At 40.1% G+C, this 19832-nt stretch overlaps 1 protein-coding gene and 1 non-coding gene across 3 annotated transcripts in view; one reads left to right on the top strand and one right to left on the bottom strand.

Moving 5' to 3' along the window:
* ZFX (zinc finger protein X-linked) overlaps positions 1-425 on the bottom strand; it is a 40548-nt gene extending 40123 nt beyond the window's left edge. The window contains exon 1 of one of the 2 annotated variants that reach the window (XM_086389351.1): positions 213-425. The gene's annotated coding sequence lies outside the window, so the exon portion shown is untranslated. The remainder of the gene's footprint in view (positions 1-212) is intronic. The other variant, XM_086389360.1, reaches the window with a different exon arrangement.
* A 19026-nt stretch (positions 426-19451) lies between these two features.
* Positions 19452-19556, top strand: LOC147339910 (U6 spliceosomal RNA). Its single transcript, XR_015160056.1, has one exon. It is a non-coding gene; the product is annotated as a U6 spliceosomal RNA (small nuclear RNA).
* Positions 19557-19832: the final 276 nt, after the last annotated feature.

The following is a 19832-nucleotide window of genomic DNA, read 5'->3' as shown; positions in this document are numbered from 1 at the left end:
TGACAGCGCCCCCCTTCTTTCCACCTCCTCCGCGCTCCCGCCCGCCGCCGCCGCTACACACGCGCCGCTGCCGCCGTCTGGGCCGTAAAAGCCCGCGCGGGGCCGTGGTCTGCCGACCCCGTGGCGAGGCAAGCGGCCCGCAACCGGCCCGGCCGCCCCCCACCATCTCCCGAGGGCCGCGGCCGGCCCCCGGGTCCTCCCCGGAGACCTACCGCCTCTCCGCGCCGGTCCTGGCCCAGGCGCCTGCTTGAGTTGTTTGCAGGCCCTCAGACCCCCGCCCGCAGTAAATGTGTTTTCTTCATCCCTGTGGCTGGAGAAGAAGATAAATTTAGCAACCCCCACTATCCCCTGCCTTCGCTTTAAAAAAAAAAAAAAAGCAACTTTGAAATAAAATGAAAATAGACTTGCCAGTCTAAATGGGTGTGTGGGCAAAAGGAGGGGGAGAAGGGTTATCCTAGAGCACGTAACAACCGTTTAATTTTTTCTTTTTAATAAACGTTCAGAGAACCTAATTGATTAGTTTACGGCAGAAAAAATAAAAAGTGTTACGTGTTACATTTTGAAACTTGTTTCGCACATTGCAACGAACAGGAATTTGTAACGTATATTTTCTCTATATCTGTGTTTTACGGTTGGGGAGTCTGAAATATATGTCTTGTGTGATTGTTTCATAAAGAATTTTTCACATTCTTTAATAAATACAGAGGGAGCAGCAGAATGGCGATATGGGTGTTTTTTACAAAGTCCTTAAGCCTTTCAAAGTTTAAAGAGACTTAGTAAAATATGTATTTGAGTAAATAAAACATTTATCAACTCCAAAAATGTGTATTTTGCAATTTCGCTACTGAAATTGGTATGCTTTTTTCATAGTGAACCCAAACTATGTTTAAAACTTCCTAGTTAAATGCTAAATAATGTAGCCTTTACATTAATTCGAATCTGATATGCTTTATTTCTTTGTTCAGCTCACTAAATGTTAAAGATATTTCTAAACAGTAAAGAACACAAAAGTTATAAAGCAAACAGCATATTAGTGTGAAATCTCTTCAAATTTAGAGGCCTTCTATTTTAGTATCCCGTGATGACTTTTTAAAACTCCCAGAATGCAATTTGTCCTTTCCTTCAGACCTCTTAAAACTATAAAGTTGCTTTCAAAAAGGAAAAGCAAAGGTACAGTAAGAAGTACTCTCTGAAAATGTACTTGATGGTAAATTTCCTCTCAAGGCTTTAAGCTTGATTTTTTTCAAGCAATTAAATGATAAATGACATGTCATCATTTACAGAAAATTCCACTGGGCTGAGATACTGACTATTCACAGAAAGGTAAATAAAACTAATATTTTTTCAAGTTTAAAAAAAAAGTGAAAAATAGCTTGTATACCCACACTAATATGATTTCAAAATATTGGTAACCAGCATTTAATAGGTACTTTCCAAGGGCCTCCTTTTAATGCTATGACATGTCAAGAATGGGTCTCATCAATCATGTAACTAAGCAACATAGGACAAAACCTAATGTCAATATTCTTGTTCTAGTTCTTCCATAATTACCCTCCAATACTTCTAAGTCCACTAGCACTTGAGGAAAAAGTGTCAAGGAACATAAAAAAGATGTTTGTTCAATTTAAAAAGCCAAAAGCAGTTTAGGTACAGACACTTTTAAAGACTGTTAGGGGACTTCCCTGGTGGTCCCAGTGGCCAAGACTCCCTGCTCCAGATGTGGAGGAATGGGTTCAATCCCTGGTCAGGGAACTAGATCCCACATGCCTGCAACTAAGACCTAGCACAACCAAAAATATTTTTTAAAAGACTGTTAACTTTGATGGGAAACAAGGAAAGGATGGCCGAGTCCTATTAATTATATTTAACAAACCATTATTGAAGTCCAACAAAGATTAGTCTATGGATGATTGTACAGATGAGGTCAGCTATAATCTTTTTTTTTTTTTTGCGTTTTTTAAAAAGGTATTTCAAATCCATTTATGGAAAGCTGTAAGAAACAGTATATGATAAAAATTTCACTAGAACTACATTTAATACAAAATTCTCATGTTATAAAAGTGAAGTCGCAAAGGAAGTATGAACAGCAGAGATCAGAAATTGTTCAATGGTTCGATATTGGGACTTCGCTGGTGGCCCAGTGACTAAGACTCCATGCTCCCAATGCAGGGGGCCCAGGATCGGGGAACTAGATCCCACATGCCACAACTAAGACCCAGCACAGCCGAAAAAAAGAAATATATTTTTTAAAAAGGAGATTGTTCCATATTGTATAAAACACAATTTACAGGTTGTGAAAATATTCACAGTAGGACCCTGAAGACACCTAAAATCACTGAAAGCATTTGATAATCAAGCACTAAGTGATTAAGCACCTGAGACCTTGCATTTAAGGGACCTACTACAGCCTCTCTTGCACTGATACTTTTTTTTGTTGTTTTAGTATTAGGGACCTAGAGAATTCTGGACACAGGGAGTAAAAAGATGGTGCTTGCCCTTGGGGAACTAAGAATAAGGAGCCTGTGTATGGCTGAATACAAACATTCTTAAGTGCTTTCATTTTCTCACTTAAATAAACACACAATAAAGTGAAATTTTATTTAGGGAGATTGAGAGCAGAACATTTCAAAGGCATATGCTGTGAATACAAACTAGATGGTTTCAAAGCAGTCAAAGGGATTTTGGTTATGTGCTAAAATTTATTTGTTCCTTCAGAGCTGTTAATGTATATCAGATAGTTAAAAGCAACTACTAAAGGTTTTGACAGTGTTTTAATAACTTAACTAAAAATCCCTGACATGTTTATGGGTCCTTGAGCCAGGAATAATACAAGGCCTTTCAATCATCTCTTCAGAAAAAGATTATTCAGAAAAGAAGCTGTTAAAAAAAAGAAAAAAAGAAGCTGTTGCTTTTCATTTCTCATCACTGACAGAAATCCAAATAAGAAACAATAAATTACTAGCTTATGAGAAATATAGACCTTCTTGAATAAAGTTGTGGTAATTCATTATATTATATCCCAAAGGTTAAAAAAGCATTTACTTTCCCGTAGCAAGAACCTAGTTTTATTGAACTAAGCATGCCCTATAAAAATTTATCATTTATCTGGTACTTGATACTTGTTATACTTAATATGAACACGTTGCGTCACGTTGGAATTCAGCTGACTATAATTAATGCCAAGTAAGAATTTTTACTCTGAATCTTTAAACCACCCTACCCAAGGGAAATAATTTTAAAATAAACACTGACTGACAATTAGGTGGTTTTCAAACAGTATTTTTCACACAAATCATTAGTTGAATAAGACAGTTTAATTCCTGAGAATTACTAATAGCTAAATTCTACCTCATGGATTATAAATCACAGGACAAAGCAAACAGATTAGCTCCAATGAAGAGGTAAAAATTAATATATGAGGTCTAGAAACAATAACAAGTAATAATGAGCACCCCAGGCACCCAGACTGGGATCTCTATATATAATTTCCCACTACAGGACCAGGGTTTCTGGGAGAAATGACTGATTCCTGGGCTGGAGCAGAACAGTACAAGATGAACCAGCGATATCTTCTCATAAAAGAAAGCAAAAAAAGAAAGTGTCAGAAGGTCTCAGGAGCCAGTTTTAAAGAGGCTCCAGCTGGCTAAAGATGAAAAACAATTGAATGTTAAAAGAATAATTGCTTTGGATCAAAATACATCAAATATGTCCCTCAGTTTATACTGAGGCTTTTAAAAATGATCACCTAATGGTGATGGTTGCACAACTTTGTGAATATACTAGAGACTAGTGAATTTTATAGCATGTGAACTATATCTTGACATCTAAAATATGATCACCTTTGGAGAATACTAGAGAACCAACCAGACTTCCCAAGTGGCACTAGTGGTAAAGAACACACCTGCCAATGCAGAAGAAGCAAGAGACATGGGTTTGATCCCTGGGTTGGGAAGATCCCCTGGAGGACAGCATGGCAGCCCACTCCAGTATTCTTGCCTGGAGAATCCCATGGTTAGAGGAGCCTCGTGGGCTACAGTCCATAGGGTCGCAAAGAGTTGGACACGACTAAAACAACTTAGCACACAGCCATGCAGAGAACCAACCATTATTTTAAAAACTAGTAAAGGGAAAGATCAAGTATTTATCCTGTATAAACTATACTGAAATAGCCAGAATACTGGAGTGGGTAGCCTTTCCCTTGTCCAGGAGATTTTCCCCACCCAGGGATTGAACCCAGGTCTCCCAAATTGCAAGTGGACTCTTGACCAGCTGAGCCACAAGGGAAGCCCAAGAATACTGGAGTGGGTAGCCCATCCCTTCTCCAACAGATCTTTGCAACCCAGGAATCAAACTGGGGTCTCCTGAATTGCAGGCAGATTCTTTACCAAATAAGCTATTAGGGAAGCCCTGTATGAACTATAAGTTAAAAAAAATAGTTGATGAAGGGAATATTCTTTTAATAGAAGTATCCCTTCTCCAGTGGACCATGTTAATGCAGAGTTCCAAAGAATAGCAAGGAGAGATAAGAAAGCCTTCCTCATTGATTAATGTAAAGAAAAAGAGGAAAACAGTAGAATGGGAAAGACTGGAGATCTCTTCAAGAAAACTAGAGATAACAAGGGAACATTTCATGCAAAGATGAGCACAATAAAGGACAGAAATGGTATGGAACTAACAGAAGATATTAAGAAGAGGCAGCAAGAATACACAGAAGAACTATATAAAAAAGATCTTCTCAACCCAGATAATCATGATGGTGTGATCACTCACCTAGAGCCACACATCCTGGAATGCGAAGTCACGTGGGCCTTAGGAAGCATCACTATGAACAAAGCTAGTGGAGGTGATGGAATTCCAGTTGAGCTATTTCAAATCCTAAAAGATGATGCTGTGAAAGTGCTGCACGCAATATGCCAGCAAATTTGGAAAACTCAGCAGTGGCCACAGGACTGGAAAAGGTCAATTTTCATTTCAATCCCAAAGAAAGGCAGTGCCAAAGAATGTTCAAACTACTGCACAATTGCACTCATCTCACATGCTAGCAAAGCAACGCTCAAAATTCTCCAAGCCAGGCTTCAACAGTACATGAACTGTGAACTTCCAGATGTTCAAGGTGGATTTAGAAAAGGAAGAGGAACCAGAGATCAAATTGCCAACATCTGTTGGATCATCAAAAAAGCAAGAGAGTTCCAGAAAAACATCTACTTCTGCTTTATTGACTATGCCAAAGCCTTTGACTGTGTGGATCACCAGAAACTGTGGAAAATTCTTCAAGAGATGGGAATACCAGACCACCTGACCTACCTCTTGAGAAATCTGTATGCAGGCCAGGAAGCAATAATTAGAACTGGACATGGAACAACCGACTGGTTCCAAATTGGGAAAGGAGTACATCAAGGCTGTATATTGTCACCCTGCTTATTTAACTTATATGCAGAGTACATCATGAGAAATGCTGGGCTGGATGAAGCACAAGCTGGAATCAAGATTGCTGGGAGAAATATCAATAACCTCAGATATGCAGATGACACCACCCTTATGGCAGAAAGTGAAGAAGAACTAAAGAGCCTCTTGATGAAAGTGAAAGAGGAGAGTGAAAAAGTTGGCTTAAAACTCAACATTCAGAAAACTAAGATCATGCCTTCTGGTCCTATCACTTCATGGGAAATAGATGGGGAAACAATGGAATCAGTGAGAGACTATTTTTTGGGCTCCAAAATCACTGCAGATGGTGACTGCAGCCATGAAATTAAAAGACGCTTACTCCTTGGAAGAAAAGTTATGACCAACCTGGACAGCATATTAAAAAGCAGAGACATTACTTTGCCAACAAAGGTCTGTCTAGTCAAAGATACGGTTTTTCCAGTAGTCATGTATGGATGTGAGAGTTGGACTGTGAAGAAGGCTGAACGCCGAAGAATTGATGCTTTTGAACTGTGGTGTTGGAGAAGACTCTTGAGAGTCCCTAGGACTGCAAGGAGATCCAACCAGTCCATCCTAAAGGAAACCAGTCCTGAATATTCATTGGAAGGACTGATGCTGAAGCTGAAACTCCAATACTTTGGCCACCTGATGCGAACAACTGACTCATTTGAAAAGACCCTGATGCTGGGAAAAATTGAAGGTGGGAGCAGAAGGGGATGACAGAGGATAAGATGGTTGGATGGCATCACCCACTCAATGGACATGAGCTTGAGTAAACTCCAGGAGTTGGTGATGGATAGGGAGGCCTGGCATGCTGTAGTCCATGGGGTCACAAAGAGTTGGACATGACTGAGGGACTGAACTGGACTGAACTGAACTGAAGAAGCATCCCTACAATATATGAAGAAGACTTGATAGAATATCACCATTTTTCAACCACTAATAAATCAGTGGATCTGAACAATGATCATCAATAGCTGCTAACCAGAGTAACAAGCAGACATATGCCTCATGATGGAAATACATAGTGCATTGATGGAAAAAAATGAAACCTGAACCTAATCAACCCACTAGCTCTCTCTGCCAATTTACAGGAAATAAAAGAACAGAGAAATATATCAATGAAACAACAGGGATGTAATCGATAAAATCTAGATGGTGGGAAACACTATGGGATCTTCTTTCTTCAATAAATAAATTATAAGGCGAAAAACATTGGAGGGGAAACCAACAGATGAGAAAAGCAACAAAAGATATCTCAGTCAATTGAACTGTATGAACTTCATCCGAATCTTAAGTCAAGTTAAGTATTAAAAAAATCAGACAATTAGAGAAATGTGAACACTGACTGGATTGCTATCGACACTAACCAGATAAATGCTGACATAAACTATTGTTAATCTGGTTTAGGTGTAAAGATGGTGTGATCATATGTTTGAGTCCTTATCTTTTAGAGATACATTGTCAAAATATTTACAGATAAAATGATATGCTGTCAGAGATGGCCTTCAAAGAGGGTGAGTGGAAAAGAGGTTGAGGCTGAGTGGTAGATAGAATTGAAAGAAGATTGCAATTGAGCAGACAATCGTTGAAGCTGTAGGATACGCACATGGGTGCTTGATGCATTATTCTCTTTGTGTATATATTTGAAATTTTCCGTAGCAAGTTTAAAAAACAAACATATATAAGCATAGAAGGAAAAAAATTACCTTCAAATTTCAAAGAATCTTTGGAGAAGGGCAAGCATTACAGATACTAGTTGCTTCTTTTCTCACTTTTCTGTGGACCATATAATACCACTTCTTTTCAAAACAATAAGAATAAGCACTAAAAGAAATAAAATTAGACTACATATTAGGAAAACAGCAATGCCTTTCAAATTTGGAAGGGAACACATTGTTAAAGATGTGAATTCCTGGGCCTCAGTTCCTAGAAATTCTTATTTTTAGTAGGTACAGTACACAGCTGAGGAATTTGCAGTTTATCCAGGAGCCCAGGTGATACATAAACAAGTGGCCCACACACCAATAGCACTTTAAGAAATTCTAGTACATCCTTTAATACCTCTTTGCCCACATTTATAAAAACTTTCTCTTTGAGTATCAAAGAAGTAAAATTGCTAGATGTGGCACATTTTCAGTATTACTTTCCAAAATGACTGTACTAATATACATTCCCTCCAGCAGAAGAGAATTCCCAGTTCCCCATTCCTTGGCCAACTCTTGATGTGCTTGTGCTTTTCAATTTTTGCCAAGAACATAACTATCTTACAGAATGACCTTTCAGCTAGCAACATTTGTTAAAGCAGCTCTTGAAAAATTTTCCACATTTTGAACAAAGACTTCTTTTTAATGACATAACGGCTTTTCACCCGAAAACACATTCAATAAATATGCTAAAAAGAAATGATAATTCAACCTTAACCTTAGAGCAACTACAGGACATTAGAATTATTAGTCAGAGACTCTCATATGGAACAAATTTGAATTGTGCTCAGTGTTTACATAAACCACAAATGTTTTTTGATTGTTTTTGCATACAAACATCAAGCAAATAGAAACAAACAGCCCAAACTGAGAACAAAACAGGAAGAAGCATCTGGCAGAAATGTGGCAAGTTTCGTAATTCTCCAAAAGGTGAGGCGAGCCAAAGACACAGCAGAAATCTGACCTAGTAAAATTAAAGTTTCAATAAACTGTGAATTGTGCATATAAGATTCCTAGTCCTTGGTAATAGAGCCCCCACTTTATGGTAGTGACATTAAGGGAAATTTCACATGAAGATGAAGTAAGCGGTAAAAAGAACATGACATGATGTGGTCTGGTGAGGAGTCTGGGAAGGATTTTGCTATGAAAAATGACTTGTGAGTAGATCTCCCCACTCCAAAAAAAAAGGACTATGAATAAAAGGGTTAAAGTGGCCTGTGCTCTGGAGCCAAGCTTCTCAAATGGGTACACAAATTGCCTGGGAACGTTGTCAGAAAGGCTCCCTGTGACGCAGTGAGTCCAGTTTGGGGCCTGAGATTCTGCATTTCTTACTAGCGCCCAGGCTAGGCCTGCACATCAGGGGTCTGTGGAACCTGCATAGTTGCCCTTGTCCCCATAACTTTGCCTGAAGTCTATCACTGAGAAGTAGTGTATGGCAGGTACCTGCTGGTACTGCTGCTAGAAAGACAGCAGCCCTGGCCCGGGAAACAGCTGAAGCCTTCTCCACAACCACCCAGCATAAAGGAGCTGGCTTTATGTAAGCAAGGAGTTCTGCCACCTGGACCTTCTGTGGCCTGGGGAGTTGGGGGTAGAACAAGGAAGAGGTCAATAGCTATTGAGATTAACACTGCCGACCACGTCCACGCCTCCAGGAACTCATCAGGCAGAGGAGGACAAAGATAAAGATAGGAAGAACAGAGCGTCAGCCCCAGCACCCAGGGACTCGCTGTTCCCACCAAGGCGTAGGATGAAAGCTTAGAGAAGGTCTTCCTAAGCTGGAGGAAGACCTGTATCTGTGGACTGAAAGAACTCACCACGGTTCACAGGAAATTAAGTACCTGCCCACAGAGATATTTGGCAACAATGTTTAATAAGGGACAGGCGGGGGTGAGGAGTGGGGTGGGGGAAGCCCTGCCATCATTCTGGGAGGAGAAAACAAGTCATCATTAATGGAGGGCTTGAGTTCCACACGCCACATGGTACTTTCCATGAATTCTCTCATTTAACCCTCATAGCCTTCCAATAAAATGGTGGTGCTGGCTGTTAAGTGGACTGGATTCAGCGACTGGGACCATCTTGTCAGGATCCCTCTGCCCTCCAGCTGCCTCAGCTCTCTCATTGCGCTTGGGAGCAGGCAGGCTTCCCCCAGATGCACTTGCAGCTCTGGGCTCACAGTGTCCCAACTCAGCTGCCCCAAAAGAAGACAGAGTCCCTCTTCTGGTTTCCCCACAGAAGGACACCGGTTGTTTATGTTCTGTGCTCACCCTTGGATCCATGACGGTGGGCAAGAGGATGGAGTGAGATATTCAAGCAGGGGCTGAGGGTACTATGACTAGAAGTCCCACCAGAACTAAAAGGTTAGAGCGAGAAGAAACAGACGAAGAAAAGAGAGGAAGGCTGGTCTGGCTAACAGATCCAAAGGGTCCACGACAGGGAGGTCTAGGAGCTGCCCCACTTTGCCGAGGACAACAGTAAGGATCAGAGAGGATCAGAGAGGTCAAGTCACTTTGCTCAAGGTCACACATCACGGGGCAAGTCAAAGAGCTCTGGTCAGAGCGCCACAAAGCGAGGCGGTCTGACCAGAGCTCTTAACCACTGTGCTCGAAGGCAACAAAGCCAGTTTGATTTCAGACTTCTCTACAATATCGGTTTTCAGAAGAAAATGAAGCAACAGGCTAACTTTTGGGGGAAAAAGACTGTAACTGAAAAGATCTGTGTGCTCTGCCAAACTGTCTTTCTCTCTCTCTCTCTCTCTCTCACACACACACACACACTCACACTGTGTGACAGGCACTGTTCTAAGTTCTAAGGGGACCTCTGTATTCCTCTGCTTGAGCTGAGGGAAGAGGAGGCTGGTGGCCCACTTCTCCCAGAGTGACACGTCTGCTCTGGAGGAGGGTAAGTGGGCAGGGATTGTAGCCCCTCGTCTTATCATCTCGCTCTTCCTGATATGGAACCTTTGCCCTCTGAGCAAACAGGAGCAGGAATGATGGAACCCAGTACTATACAGCCTACCGCACGTGTGCAGACCTTCCGTCCTACCGTGAAACCTGGGCAGGGGAGAGATCGCCAGTCATCTGCCCTGCCCCTGCCTGGATATATACCTTCTGCAACACAGAGCTGGCTGTGATGAGAGGTGGTGTTGGCCTGCCTCCCTGGAGTGAAACCAAAGCTCTAGACCAGGAGATGTAAGGGAATGGGGCCTCATCTTTCTGGTTCTATTTTCTAAGAGTTCTAAGAGCAGAGCCTCCATCATACTGAGCTGGGGGATGGGAAGCAGTCCTTGGCTTAAATTCTACTGACTCCCATTGTTCTTCAGTTCAGTTCAGTTCAGTTGCTCAGTCGTGTCTGACTCTTTGCAACCCCATGAACTACAGTACACCAGGCTTCCCGGTCCATCACTAAGGTCTGTAGATTTTCTTGAATAAATGCTTCTCTATTTGCTGTATGTCCTTAAAACAAATTCCAGATACTTAAAATGATTGACTTTTTAAAATAATTTTTACCAGTTAAATGGTTATTTCACTGAGGAGAGTATCTCCTGACCTCTTTATCCCACTATTTTAAAAGTCAACTACCATAATCAGGTTTTTTTTTTAAGGCAAAAATAAGTTTTCTTGGTAGTCTTATATTCGTGATTCAAACATATTCAGTGTGTCTCAGTTCACTGCAATTATTTGTTTTTTTAAGCTATGCTGCACCTAGGCTGCCGGAGAAGGCAATGGCACCCCACTCCAGTACTCTTGCCTGGAAAATCCCATGGACGGAGGAGCCTGGTAGGCTGCAGTCCACGGGGTCGAGAAGAGTCGGACAGGACTGAGCGACTTCACTTTCACTTTTCACTTTCATGCATTGGAGAAGGAAATGGCAACCCACTTCAGTATTCTTGCCTGGAGAATCCCAGGGACAGAGGAGCCTCGTGGGCTGCCGTCTATGGGGTTGCACAGAGTCGGACACGACTGAAGTGACTTAGCAGCAGCAGCACCTAGGCTGCAGGATCTTAGTTCCCTGACCAGGGATTGAACACAGTGAGAGTTCAGAGTCCTAACCACTAGACTGTGAGGGAATTCCCTGATGCAATTATTTTTACTGATGTTCAAATTATCCCAAATTATTCTTGGCTACAAAGAACTGCTTTAAAAAGTTGCCTTCAGATTTCTTCTGAAGTGACACTAACAGTCACAGAGAACTTTCTTGCTATTACAATACAGGGTACACGACATTCCATAGACCCACAGAATGCTTCTGAAAAACTTAAAAGTCATAGTTACCAGGGAATTCCCTGGCGGTCAAGTGGTTAGGACTCCACGGTCTCACTGTTGAGGACCCAGGGTTCAATCTGTGGTCAGAGAACTAAGATCTCACAAGCTACATGGTGCCACCGAAAAAAAAAAAAGTCAAGCTTACCAGTATCAAAAGGAACACATAGGACTTCCAAAGAAACAAAGAAGATAAAAGTAAACACTCAAAAGAGAAAAATAAATGTAAAAATCACAAAGCAAATAAAAAATGATCACGCACATGCTCAATCGCTAAGTCATGTCCAGCTCTTTGTGACCTCGTGGACTGTAGCCTGCCAATCTCCCCTGTCCATGGGGTTTTCCAGGCAAGAACACTAGGGTGGGTTGCCATTTCCTTCTCTAGGGGATCTTTCCGACCCAGGGATTGAACTCACATCTCCTATGTCTCCTGCATTGACAGGTGGATTCTTTACCACTGTGCCACCAAAAAATGATGAGAAAACAAAGTAGCATAGAAAAATGAAATGAATAATAAAACAAATGTATTAGTGATCATGATAAATATAAATGGAATCTACTCCCTTATTAAAAATTAGTATTCACAAATTGAATTAAAGTTCAATTTTATATAATTTAAATGAAGCACAAGATGAAACAAAAAGATTAATGTAAAGGAAGAGGAAATATATAAACAAATACAAATTAAGAGAAATCTAATATGAAAAATATTAGTAGAATTTGACATTTAAAAAATGACACTGAAATTTAAAAAGAAATTTATACATAGAAGGATAGAGAAACACTAAACAATATGATTACTACCCTGCAAACAAAAGTCCAAGACAGACAGCTTCACTGAGGAATTCTACCAAACATACAGAGAACAACTTATACCTACCTTTATCAAATGATTGCAAAATAACTGAAGAGTGGGAAACAGTGCCAAATTCATATTATGAAGACAACATCACTCTGATACCAAAATCAGACAAACACACTACAAAAAAAAAAAAATTATAGGCCAGTATCTTTTACGAATACAGATGTAAAAATCCTCAAAAATATTAGCAAAATGAATTCAACAACGTGATATAGCACATTAACAAAAGGAAAGACAAAAACCAAATAATCATCTCAACAGATGCAGAAAAAGCATTTGACAAAATTGAATATCCATTCCTGATAAAAATTCTCACCAAAATGGGTATAGAAGGAACATAAGGAAAGCCATTTACAACAAACCCACAGCCAACATAATACTCAGCAGTGAAAAGCTGAAAGCCTTCCTTCTAAGTTCAGGAACAACACAAGGATGCCCACTCTTGCCACTTCTATTCAGCATAGTATTGGAAGTTCCAGCTACAATAATCAGAAAAGAAACTACAGGTATCCAAATTGGAAGGTTAGAGGTAAAACTTGTCACTATTTGCAGATGCCATGATATATGTAGAGAGAACCCTAAAGTCTCCACACAAAATCTATTAGAGCTAACAAATGAATTTAGCAAGAGAGCAGGATAAAAAATTAATTCACAGAAATCTGCTGCATTTCTTTATACAAATAATGAAGTGTCAAAAGAAAGTAAAAAAAATCAAATTTAAAATCACATTAAAAAAAAATCAAATACCTACCAATAAACTTAACCAAGGAGGTGAAAGACTTCTACACTTAAAAAGATAAAACACTGATAAAGGAAACGGAAGATGATTCAAAGAAATTGAAAGCAACCCCATGCTCTTGGATTGGAAGAATTAATACTGTTAAAATGGTCACACTACCTCCAAGCAATCTACAGATGTAATGCAATCCATGTCAAAATACTCATGACATTTTCCAAAGAAATAGAAAAACTACTCCTTAAAGTTATATGGAACCACAAAATGCCCAGAATTGCCAAAGCAAGTCGGAGGAAAAAGAACAAAGTTGAGGACTTCCCTGGCAGTCCCGTGGTTAAGACTCCGCCCTTCCACTGCAGGGGGCATGGGTTCGATCCCTGGTCAGGGAACTAAGATCTTGCATGCCACACTGTGCAGTGCCTGTTCCCCACCAAAACAGAACAAAGCTGGAGGCATAACCCTCCCAGACTTTAGACTATATTACAAAACTACAGTAACCAAATAGTGTGGTCTTGGAAAAAAGCAGACATATAGATCAATGGAACAGAATAGAGAGCCTAGAAATAAACCCACATCCCTACAATTAATTAATCTATGACAAAGAAGTCAAGACTATACAATGGAGAAAAGAGAACCTCTAAAACAAGTGGTGCTGAGAAAGCTGGACAGCTACATGAAAATAAAGAAATTAGAATACTCCCTTATACCATATACAAATATAAACTCAAAATGGTTTAAAAACCTACGTATAAGACATGACTACATCAAACTCCTAGAAAAGAACATAGGCAAAACATTCTCTGACATAAATCATAGCAGTATTTTCTTAGATCTGTCTCTCAAGGCAAAAGAAACAAAAGCAAAAATAAATGGGATCTGCTACTGCTAAGTCGCTTCAGTCATGTCCGACTCTGTGTGACCCCATGGACTGCAGCCTACCAGGCTCCTCCGTCCATGGGATTTTCCAGGCAAGAGTACTGGAGTGGGTTGCCATTGCCTTCTCCAAAATGGGATCTAACCAAACTTAAAAGCTTTAGCATAGCAAAGGAAACGATCAACGAAATGAAAAGACAACTTGTGGAATGGGAGAAAGTATTTGCAAACAATGCTTTTGACAAGGAGTTACTATACAAAATAAATGAATAGTTCATACAGTTCAATGTCAAAAAAATCAAACAACCCAGTCAAAAAATCAGCAGAAGACTTAAATAGACATTTCTCAAAAGACACAGAGATGGCCAACAGGCACCTGAAAAGGTGTTCAACATTGCTAATCATTAGAGAGATGCAAATCAAAACTACAATGAGGTATCACCTCACACCAGTCAGAATAGCCACTATTAAAAGGTCTACAAATAAATAAATGCTGAAGAGGGTGTGGAGAAAAAGGAAACTTCCTACACTGTTAGTGGGAATATAAACTGGTGCAGTCAGTAAAAGAAAACAGAATGGAGGTTTCTTAATAAACTAAAAATTGAGCTAGCATATCATCTAGCAATCCCACTCTTGAATATATATCTGAAAAAAATGAAAACTCTAATTCAAAAAGATATATGTACCCCAATGTTCATAGCAGCACAATTTATAATATCCAGGACATGGAAACAACTCAAGTGCCAATCAACAGATGATTGGCTTAACATGCGGTATATACAGACAATGGAGTATAACTCAGGCATAAAAAAGAATAAAATATTGCCATTTGCAGCAATATTTTGAGGAGGAAATGGCAACCCACTCCAGTATTCCCACCTGGAAAATTCCGAGGACAGAGGAGCCTTGTAGGCTACAGTCCACGGGGCGGCAAAAGAGTTGGACATGACTTAGTAACTAAACAACAGGGAATCATATTCAAAACCTTGTAATACTTGTAATGGAATACAACCTGAAAAAAAACTGCATCACTTCGTGTCCTGTAATCATAGGACCCTAAAATGAGAAAAACTTAAAAATGTACAGTTTATTACAGGGAAAGCACACACTCTGTATAGCAAGGGTATGAAAGTCAAAATATACATCACAGGGACTTCTCTGGTGGTCCAGTGGCTAAGATTCCACACTCCCAATGCATGGGGTCCAGATTCAATCCCTGGTCAGGGAACTAGATCCCACATGCTACAACTAAGAGTTTGAATGCTGCAACTAAAGATCCCAAATGCTGCAACTAAGACCTGGCACAGCCAGATAAATAAATAAAAATAAATATTAAAAAATACATCACAGTGTATGATTCATAGCAGGGGTCTAGAAAGAACATGTTTTTCCCCCTCTGGTCCCACCGGATGTTTTGTACTCATTTTGTATCTTCCTGCCCCAGTGCCTAGAATCAGCCATTTCTTCAAGGAGCCCTGATTCCATTTATGGGAGAATGGTGTTTAGAAACAAAGATCTGGATGAGAGGTGTGCTTCCTACTTTTGGGGTGTAACTGTTTCTAGGCCATTTCAGCAGCCAGAGCCAGAAAATATATCTAAGTATACTATCTGATATTTATAGACCTATCTATATTTCTGTATCTATTTACCAACTGGAGTACAATATTTATGTATAGCTCTTTTTGTTGACAGTCTTACATTAGTTAAAACATGGGCTTTTAAAAACAATATATTGACAAACATTATTATACTAGTTTCAGGTATGTAACATAATGACTCAATATAAGTATATATTGCAAAATGATTCCCACAATAAGTCTAGTTAACATCCATCACTATACATAATTACAGAATCTTTTTTCTTGTGATGAGAACTTTTAAGATCGACTCTCTTAGCAACTTTCAAATATGAAATATAGTACTGAACTATTGTTAAATGAAGCACAAAATGATTCATGTAAATGAAGTGGAAATATATAAAACAAATGCAAATTAAGAGAAATCAAAGATAAAAAATACATTAATAGATTGGGCTTCCTTGGCGGCTCAGTGGTAAAAAATCTGCCTGCCAGTGCAGGGGACATGGGTTTGATCCCTGGTCTGGGGAGGTTCCACATGCCACAAGGCAAGTAAGTCTGTGCGCCACAACTACTCTAGAGCCTGTGAGACACAACTACTGAGACCAGGTCCCACAGCTACTGAAGCCTGAGCCCTAGAGCCCATGCTCCACAACAAGAGAAGCTACCTCAATAAGAAACCCGTGCAATGCAACAAAGAGTGGCCCCGCTTGCCACAACTAGAGAAAGCCTGTGTGCAGCAACGAAGACCCAGCACAGCAATAAATACATAAATAAAACAGCGATATGGAAAGACATCCATGTCCTAATCCCCACAGGGATTTTGCAGATGTGACTAAATTAAAAATCTCGTGATTGAGAGACTACCCTGGATTATCCAGGTGGGTCCTAAATGTAATCACAAGGGTCCTTAAAGAGGGCAGCAAGAAAGTCAAAGGAGATAGTAGGAGACCTGAGAATGGAAGCAAAGAGTTGGAGTGATGTGAGGAAGGAGTCACAAGCTGAGGAAAACAGGCTGCCTCTGGAAGCTAGAAAAGTCATGGAAAATGAATTCTTCTCTAGAGGTTCAAGAAGAAACCAGCCCTACAACACCTTGACTTTATTTAGCCTAGTGAAACTGATTTCAAATTTCTGGCCTCCAGAATTGTAAGAGAATAAATTTGTGTTAAATTTTTGTAGCAGCAATAGGAAACTAATACACCTATCTTTAGTTTTGCCTTTTTCAAAATGCCATATGAGGACTTCCCTGGTAGTACAGTGGATGGGCATCCGCCTACCAATGCAGGGGACATGGGTTGGAGACGTGTCCGGGAAGATCCTACATGCCATGGGGCAACTAAGCCGTGAACCATAACTGCTGAGCCCAAGTGCTGCAACTATGGAAGCCTGTATGCCCTGGCGCCCATGCTTTGCAACAGAAGAGGCCACTGCCGTGAGAAGCCCATGCTTCACAACTGGGGAGTAGCCTCCACTCTCCACAGTTATAGAAAAAAACCCTTGTACAGCAACAAAGACCCAGTGCAACCAAAAAAAAAAAAAAGCCATATCAATAGAATCATACAGTACTTTTGGGTCTTTGGAGTCTGGCTTCTTTTGCTTGGCAAAATGAATTTAAGATTCACCAATGTTTATATTATACATACTTTACCACAAAAAGAAAGATTCATTCATTTTGTTGAGTGAATCAATAGATCTTTCCTTCTTATTACTGACTAGTATTCCATTGTATGCATGCACCAGTTTGTTTATGGGTTTCCCAGGTGGCCAAAGTGGTAAAGAATCTGTCAGCCAAGCAGGAGACATGGGTTTGATCCCTGGGTCGAAAAGATCCCCTGCAGAAGGAAATGGCAACCCACTCCAGTATTCTTGCCTGGGAAATCCCATGAACAGAAGAACCTGATGGGCTACAGTCCATGCGGTCACAAAGAGGCAGACATGACTTAGCAACTAAACAGCAGCAGCAATCAGTTTGTTTATCCATTCACCTGCAGAAGGACATCTGGTTGTTTCCAGTTTTTGATAATGATGCTATAAATATTTGCATACACGTTTGTGTGTGTACATAAATATTCATTTCACTTGACTATTAAAACCAACTCATAGGTATTCATAGCTTTTAGGACATGGAGATGTAGGTTTAAATAGCATTACCAGGGAAACATATTACTAAATAATACAAACAAACAAAAAAACCAGGCTTTTAAGGCCAAGGTTACTTTCACAGAATAAGCCATAAGTTCTCAGTTCCAGATGTCTTACAAGACCCCTTTGTTAGACATAACATTTTAAGGACATCTTAAGAAACCAGAATATTGTCTTCTTATTCTGTTGCTGGGATTTCTTACAACAGCAGTTAGGAGGGCCTATGATTTTTTCAGACTAAATGCTGAAATTTCATTATTTAGAACTATGAGAAATAAGGACAATTCTAAGATTAAACTTACTATGGAAAAGAAAGGGGCAAAACAGAATTACAAACAATTGGAATAGGAACATATAATGTTATCTATCTACGGTGTAAAGAGAAAAAACCTAACAACAAATATTTGAATTTCTGATTTACAATATTGGCAATCCATTCACTCCTCGTCCTTAGTATTGTTTGCTACGAAACTTTGTCAAATGGTTTCATGAAGTCATTAAAATGTACCTGTTCTTTTTCCAACAGATATGCAGTGACACTTCTGCCAAGGGAGTTTTGCCTGAATAGAGAAAAAAATAAGACATTCAAACGTAGAACTGGCAACATTTTCCCCTAAGGCACCAAAGCCACAGAGGAAGAACTCTGAATTGCAACACTCAATGCAAAATCAGGTTCATGTCACATAATCTGCAAAAGGTTTATAAAACCAACTGCAAAGCATTTAACAAATATTTGTCAGGGTATGGGATTTTCTCCTATTTACAAGCTAACAAATTAGCCTGTTAACATTTCCTGGATGCCAGCAGCACAGTAAGCAGTAGCAGCACCATCAGCATATTTGTGTGGGTTCCCCACAGCCCTAAGCCCAAAAAGAGGCCATGCAGAGGGGCCAGGTGGACATACTATGTACACAACGCATGTCTGCATCACAGCCAAAGGACACCGGCCTTGGGGAATTGACATCTTATATAGCAAGCTTGCTCTTTACCCCAGAAGGAAATATCACCTCCCCCCTCAAGGCAGCTCCTTGCACATACAGCCCAGAGAAATGAGTCAGGTAAAGTGGTCAGGGCCTTGCATTCTTGGCACATACAGCAAGAATAAGCAGGGACACTCTGGGCTGTGTCAGATTGTATCTCCCAATTATACTATGCCCAGAGAGAAAAGAGGCCATCTCTCCTCCCACTTGAAGTGAACAGTAAGATGTACTGCCCACAGTTTTGCCCCTAGAAATACCTTCTGCCTTTGGCTGGGCAGCAAACTGCAAAAACCAGGCCTGTGCTTTTTCTCTGTTAACCAGTCATAGAGAACTCTCGGGAAGCCATAAATGTGGATTAAGTGAGAAATGAATTGATAGGATCAAGTACCATACGAGTTTAAGACACCTCTCCAGGCAGTTTACTGGTGCCTTCTGACTAGCCTGGACTCAATCGTATATATAACATTATCATTTTCAAACAGAATACTGGTGTCATATCCAACTTTATGCTTCCATGGATTAGATAACATCTCGTTTCTAGTGGTCCTTTCAAGTGCCATATCTCACTCTCCTTTTGCCTTCCAAATCTCCTGTCCATGCTCTCGAATGAGTGAACCTACGCAGAAGCCAGAGAGCAAGGAAATCTATTGATCCAATCCCTTCCCAGGGTACAGCAGAGGCAGAGAGGGCGGAGTGAATCTGGAAGGGCAATGGAAGATATCCAGCACAGCCCATAAATGGCATTGATGTCATTGGTGTGATTTTCTAAAACATTAAACCATTCTTGGTAAGGTTCCAAACAAAACAACACATACTCCTTTCAATTTACACAGTAGTTCCGTTCCTGGAAAATTCCAGGATATTAAAACTGCTCAAAAAATACTTTGAGTTATGCTCGCTTCAGCAGCAGTATACTAAGATTAAAATTATACAGAGAGGATAAGCATGGCCCCTGCACAGAATGACATGCACATTTGTGAAAGCATCCCATATTTTTAAAAGTAAATTTTAGAAAAAAAGGACTTTAACTTTACATGTAAATAAGGTTAGGCTTAGGCTTGGACAACCACAGATAGGTTTTTCATACACATGGATGGCTAGAGGGACATTCAAAAATTATGTAAAACGGAGGAACATTCATCCCTGTACAAATGTCACAGACACTGAAGGACACATGACATTCTTGGCTCCTGCCCTCTAACTGCCAGGAGATCCCTGCCAGGGGATTCCTGTCAATCACTGTAACAACCAAAATAGCCCCATGTGTTTTCAA

The sequence above is a fragment of the Bos grunniens genome, chromosome X (assembly GCF_055505025.1).
Source record: "Bos grunniens cultivar Pamir isolate PY7600 chromosome X, Bosgru_T2T1.0, whole genome shotgun sequence".
Taxonomy (NCBI): Eukaryota; Metazoa; Chordata; class Mammalia; order Artiodactyla; family Bovidae; genus Bos; species Bos grunniens.
This window is presented reverse-complemented; position numbering and strand designations above follow the sequence as displayed.